Below are 5,302 nucleotides of genomic sequence, written 5' to 3'. Positions count from 1 at the left end.
ACAGGCGGACATGGCCAATTTTTCTAGCTAGCAGACTGATGTACATTTTTACATTTGAGCAGTGACAGAAATCGATATGTATAATTGGTTATAAGTTTAAGTCATATTTTATTACTTAATAGTTTGAATAAGAAGTAGATGCACGAATATCCAAGTAAATGGTGGAAAGGTTTATCTTGAATAGACCCAAATATGTAATAATTAGGAAGTAACCCCAAAAGCTTTCCTAAGTTGTTATGGTTAATACGATTTTTTAAAGAACGTGCTTTATCCTCATCAATCGAATAAATCTGGTCTTGCGGGTATTGTGGAGCCACTTAAAAGCCATTCCCTCAATATTCCACTGTAAATACAACTAGATTATAGACTATTTGAAATATCTTAGAATGTTTATTGATTAGGTGATATTAAAATTACATATATATATATCGCAAGTTTATAACGCGTGTGCTTGCTGCGAACGACCGGCTGAACTGTTCATGGCGTCAAGCCAGCAGAGTTGCCAGATGGCTAACGTATGATAGGGCTGCATACACAACACCCCTTAACACCCAGATGATTCATAGAATTGAGTGGGTCGTCTCATGCGAGCAGAACGTCGTAGCATCGGTGAGGCATGCAATGACTGTGGATCATCTTGAATAGGACTCTCTGGCCTAGAGTGGTTACTGGAAGCAGGATCTTCCGTGTTGTCATCAGTTGCTGATGGTGCCTGATGTGATATGTTTACATCTGTTTGTTCAACTCGGCTTCGAATTTGGTTATAATGACGCTTTATGATGCGATTGTCTGTCAGACGAACTTTGTAAGACACTGGTCCTGTTTGCTCGGATATGTAGGCTTCTATCCATTTTGGACCCGGTGCATAGTTTCGTACCCAAACGGATTTGCCTGTATCAAAACATTTCGATTGATTAATAAATGGCTCTGCTCCATTAGAAATTTCTTGTGGCTGTAGTTTATCAAAGTAGGACTTTAACTCCCGATTTAACAATAGCTGAGCTGGCGAGCGATTTGTCGTTGCATGTGGAGTTATGTGTTGATTAAACAAAAATCGAGCAAGGCTTAGATCCATATTATTGCTCGGAGATAGTTTTTTAAGGTAGTTTTTGGTGGTCTGCACCATGCGCTCTGCTTGGCCGTTTGTTGGTGGGTGAAACGGTGCTGATCTAATGTGTCGAATTAGATTGTTGTGGAGGAATTAGATTGTTGTGTGCCATTGTCTGACACTAACTGATCTGGTAACCCATGCGTAGCAAACAGTTGCCTGAGAACTTTAATTGTAGCCGCTGTAGAAGTGGAGCTAACAACCGCAACCTCTAGCCATTTTGAGTAAGAATCCACGACCAGAAGAAAGGTTTTTCCTTGAAAAGGTCCTGCAAAATCGATGTGTAGACGGGACCACGGCCGCTTGGCTGACTCCCAATGATGCACCGGTGCCTCTGAATGATCGTTACGATTCTGCTGGCATGGAATACATTTCTTAACAATAAGTTCAATCTCAGCGTCAATGTTTGGCCACCAAACATAGCTACGCGCTAACGCCTTCATTTTTACAATGCCTGGATGAGCGGCATGTAGAGCAGCTAAAATTGTTGCTCTGGATTTCGGTGGAACTACGGCGCGATTTCCCCAAATCAAAACTCCTTTATTTGTAGAGAGCTGTTCCCGACGGCAATAGTATGGATATGCAATATCTGATTGCTCCAATTTCATGTCAGGCCATCCCCTTAACACCCAGTTTGATACTTTCGCCAATAAGGGGTCCTTCGATGTTTGAGCGGCCATCGCCTCAGCACTTATGATTGGCGTTGCTGCTAATTCGATCATTAGCACATCGTCGGTGCTAACAGCGTCCGATGCTGCTGACAGTGGACAACGACTTAGAAAATCCGCATTGCCCATTTTTAATCCGGAGCGGTGTACTAGCTCGAAAGTATATGCTGACAGGAACAAAGATCGACGTAGCATCTGATTTGAAATAATGTTTGGGATTAGTGTGAAAGTACGACCGTAGACGTAGTTGTGGAACTTCTTTACTCCTGCTACCAAAGCAATAGCTTCTCGATCAATCTGAGCATAATTTCGCTCAGCTTTGGATAAGGTACGGGAGTAAAAAGCGATGGGTTTCTCCGCTCCATTCGGCATTTTGTGACTTAAAACTGCACCGAGTCCATATGGTGACGCATCACAAGCTAGCACTAGTGGCAATGAACCATCATAATGCACTAGTACGTCGTCTGACCCAATAAGTTCCTTAAGTGTAGAAAAAGCCTTCTCACACTGTTTGTACCACCTCCAAGTTGCATTTTTATCCAAAAGACGATGTAAGGGTTCTGCCACTGTTGCTTTATGTGGCAAAAATGAGTGATAAAAATTTAGTAGTCCTAAGAAAGCCTGCAACTGCTTTTTATCCTTAGGTGCTGGTGCGTCTTTGATTGCCGAGACTTTATCGGCACATGGTCTTATACCAGTTGAGTCAATTTTGAAACCTAAAAACTCAACGAATGGTACTCCGAATTGGCATTTGTCCTTGCGTAGTCGCAGTCCGGCTTTGTCAAAACGTATAAACAGTTCCTGTAATCTAGTTGCCAACTCCGTTTCCGTTTTTCCAATTATTACAATGTCATCAAAATATGGTAAGACTCCGGAAATATTCTGTACCACATTCTCAATACAGCTTTGAAAAATGCCTGGTGCTGATGAAATGCCGAATTGCAATCGAGTAACTTTGAATGCACCCTTATGTGTACTGATTGTTTGCAGCAAAGACGAGTTTTCGTCGACTACTAACTGCTGATAAGCTTGAGCCAGATCAATTTTGGCAAAAATCGATCCACCTTCCATAGATGCCAGCAAAGTGTTGATCGCCGGTATTGATGGCAGTGCGGCTTAACCGCTTTGTTTAAAGTTGATTTATAGTCGCCGCAAATACGAATTGAACCGTCCTTCTTGATAACTGGTACAATAGGAGTGGCCCAATCGGAATACTCCACAGGTTTAAGAATCCCTTGCTTGCATTGGCGATCCAGCTCCTCTTCGACTAGTCCCTTTAGAGCTTATGGAATTCGGCGTGGAGGTAGTCGCACTGGTGGCACTGTAGCATCAATGTTTAATATGACTGGCGGACCAGTGTAACAACCAAGTTCTGTTGAGAATAAGTGTTCGAACTTATTCAGAATGCCTGCGATCTGTACGTCACTGCCCACTGAATGTATGCCCTTGATACTGATGCCTAGTGGGTCGAACCAGTTACAACCCAGAAGGTCGCTACAACCGCTTTTAGTGACGATGACTGGTAGATTATCAATATTACGACCGTTGTAATAAATTGATACATCAAAAACTCCTACTTAGTATCTGGATTGGGTTGTGTTGGTAGTCACTAAACCCCGGATCGTAGTTGTAAACTTTAGGCTTGTTTGTTGGCCAGATACGATCATAAGTCCGCAACGTCATCATAGTTACGTCAGATCCAGAATCCACTTCAAAAGTACACGATTTTCCATTAATCTGTACCGTGATACGTTTCTTCAGGCTCACCAGATTAGATATGAGGTTTACCGATTTCCCACGTGAATTTTTGCCCTTTACTGGATGAACATCGTTCGACGAGTCATTACTCCGGCAGACACGCTTAAGATGGCCCTTCCGGCCACAGCCGTGACATATTGCTTCACGATAAGGGCATTGCTGCCGGCCGTGTGCACCGGCACAACCCGCACATTGTTGTCCTTTTCCTTTATGTGGTTGTTGAGGGCGCTGTGATTTGATGCTGTGGATAGTCTCGTTAGGCTGTCTGATAGCCTTTGCACTCGCTGCTGCAGCTTCACTAGTAGTTGCTCTCTCCAAAACTTTCTGCACTGTCAATTCAGTGTCTGCAAGAAAACTTCTCTGTAAGCTTTCATCCCTCATGCCGCATACAAAACGACCACGCAGCATTCTGTCCAACGCTGCTCCAAAATCGCAACCCACTGCCAATGCCCGCAGGGCTGCGAGATAGTTTCCGACGGTCTCATCCGGATGTTGATCACGTTTGTGAAAATGATAAAATGCCGCGATTTCCGATGGACGTGGACAAAGATGATCAGTTAGAATCTTCTCAATTTGGTCTAACGGTAATGTACTGACCTGGTTTGGAAACGCCAATGATGTCAAAAGATCGTAGACTGGTGCTCCGACCAATGTGAGGAAAGATGCTTTTTTGCGACCCTCGTCGTTGACATCATTGGCAAGCAGGAACAATTTAAATCGCTCCAAATATGAGCCCCATTTATTTGGCTGTCCCAAATCAAACGGTTCCAAACTTCCAACTGTCGTCATAATTGGGTTCCGTTGAGTATATTTAGCACTCGTAGAATCAATTACTTCCTTCTTTTCCTCAAAAACGCCGGCCAATCTAATCTCTCCAAATTCACCAGCAAGCGACTCTGCCATGCAAATGTGTGTATAAACGTTTGCAAAATTTCACCACAGCATGTATATGTAAACGTATATGTATGCTTTTGTGCGTGACAATTTTTTGATATTTTGCGTTAATAATTCCAAGTTTATTTCGGATGATAATTAGCATCCCATCCTCGTCGCCAGTTTGAAATATCTTAGAATGTTTATTGATTAGGTGATATTGAAATTACATATATGTATATATATCGCAAGTTTATAACGCGTGTGCTTGTGCCATTCAAAGAAATAAAATTAAGACATAATATATTAGACTTAAATGTAATATTTATAGAATCACAACTAAAATATGTTAATAGAAAGATTATTATGAAATCCTGATCAGACACTGACCGACAAAGGCAGTAGGCGGGAGAGTGAAAAATAAAAAGTGAAAAGTAGGCCATGTCCATTTGCCTTGTTTACCTGCCTCATTTCCTACTCCGATATTTCACATTCTAGAAAATCGTGCTCGAGAGTATAGTTCTAATAATTAAAACAAATTTCAAGTAAAAACAAATTTCAAGTAAAAATGACCAATCCTGACTGGCCTAACTTTAATAAACCGGGAAACGGCAAGTTTAAAAAATTTGCCCAAAAACTGAAGGTTCCAAAGATGGCCTTAGATTGGCGCCAAAGTGGAAGGATGCACCAAAATGTGCTAAATTGAATGCGGAAAAAGTTAAACCTAAGATCGAAGCGAAAAAGGCGGTAATTTCCCCTAATACGAAAGTAATGGTGATGGCTCCTTTTGGCCACGTTTCCCGTGAGGTGCGCCCACTCACTAGAAGTCCGACTTCCAAACCAAGGAGTATCAAGAAAAAACGTCGTGTGGCCGATAACGTAAAAAAATGGCGGT

General features: G+C 42.1%; 1 pseudogene; it reads right to left on the bottom strand.

Annotated features, from left to right (window-relative positions):
• Positions 1–407: 407 nt before the first annotated feature.
• On the bottom strand, positions 408–2,148 carry LOC124461171 (annotated as a pseudogene).
• Positions 2,149–5,302: the final 3,154 nt, after the last annotated feature.

The sequence above is a fragment of the Drosophila willistoni genome, unplaced genomic scaffold (assembly GCF_018902025.1).
Source record: "Drosophila willistoni isolate 14030-0811.24 unplaced genomic scaffold, UCI_dwil_1.1 Seg23.1, whole genome shotgun sequence".
Taxonomy (NCBI): Eukaryota; Metazoa; Arthropoda; class Insecta; order Diptera; family Drosophilidae; genus Drosophila; species Drosophila willistoni.
This window is presented reverse-complemented; position numbering and strand designations above follow the sequence as displayed.